General features: G+C 41.8%; 1 protein-coding gene across 1 annotated transcript in view; it reads left to right on the forward strand.

Annotated features, from left to right (window-relative positions):
• The window catches only part of LOC310710274 (uncharacterized protein), a 982,430-nt gene that overhangs the window by 933,295 nt on the left and 47,933 nt on the right, over nt 1-1,202 (forward strand). The gene's annotated exons all lie outside the window — the stretch shown is intronic.

The following is a 1,202-nucleotide window of genomic DNA, read 5'->3' on the forward strand; positions in this document are numbered from 1 at the left end:
TTTTTTGGCCTTGTCTTCAGCCAGTAATGTCAGTAACAATTTCCTTTATATACAGTTAGTGGGGGAGTTATATGAGTAAGACAGTTTTGAATAAGAACCGTAGAATTGAAACTTGAAATGCTTTTGGTGGGCAGCTCCTCCACTTGAGACAGTAGTGGGAAAGCGCTAGAGTAGTACTGCAAGCACACAATTGGGCATTTATATTTACACCTTTGCTGTAGTTGTTTGGTCCTAGGCAGGACTGGTGCATCTTGCCAGTTACTCTTAGCCTCATTTTGTAATTCCCCTGTGGAAAAACTTAACATGGGTAGAATTATGGAGGTGACTTAGGGGAAAGGTTCATCAGCCTGGCAATCCCTGGTGTTTCCAGTACAGCTGGAAAAAGCTATCTCAAACTCTCGGGGATGGAGCAGTGATCTGACTCAATAAGGCGTTTAAGCTTAAAAATTGACAGTGCTGCTACCTTGCCCTATAACATCTGAAAAAAGACAGGCTTTCTCTACTGGCAGAAAAACTGCAAAATTTCTGTTCTGGAATACAAGGAGTAGGGCACAAATCAAATGCACTGATGTAAAATCTAAAAATCCCGGTGTCCTTCAAGTGAAGGCTAGGCAAATCTTGCCTACTGCACTGGGGTTATCTCCTGTTTCATTCAGAAAGCAAGCTATGGGGCAAAATGTGCAGGTACCTACGAAGCAATTTCTGTGAAGTGAGAATGAGTGTGTTATGCCTACCTTGTATACTTTTCCTGGTACTGAGGAATGCATGCTGTTGCTAGTAGCAACAGGTCACAATGCATGAAGGTAAAAATCAGTGTTGTATTGATCTCCCACAATCAGGACCAACAGGATATAGCTGTCTTCCCAGGGTAACAAAGTTGCTAGAAGTAGCTCTTTCATATTGTGTTTTGCCATGTCCCCACCCCATGGCAGCCCCAGCACTCTCAAAGTTGGAAATGTGCCCACTAGTCCAAAAAAGGTTGGTGACCCGTCTTCTATAGCATGGAATATGGGCAGAAGCTGACTTTCTGCAACAGTCTCTTTTTAAGAGCATTCACAATCCTGTGTCATATTTGTTGAGAAGTCAGACCCATGTAAGCCTTTATAGGATTGTAGCCTTAATACCATGCAACCATTAGCTTTTGTCAGTTGACAAAATTAAATGTTTGCATCTTCTCTTAAGAGTCAAAATTTATAGATTAA

This window comes from Podarcis liolepis, assembly GCF_965112155.1.
Source record: "Podarcis liolepis genome assembly, chromosome: 6".
Classification (NCBI taxonomy): Eukaryota; Metazoa; Chordata; class Lepidosauria; order Squamata; family Lacertidae; genus Podarcis; species Podarcis liolepis.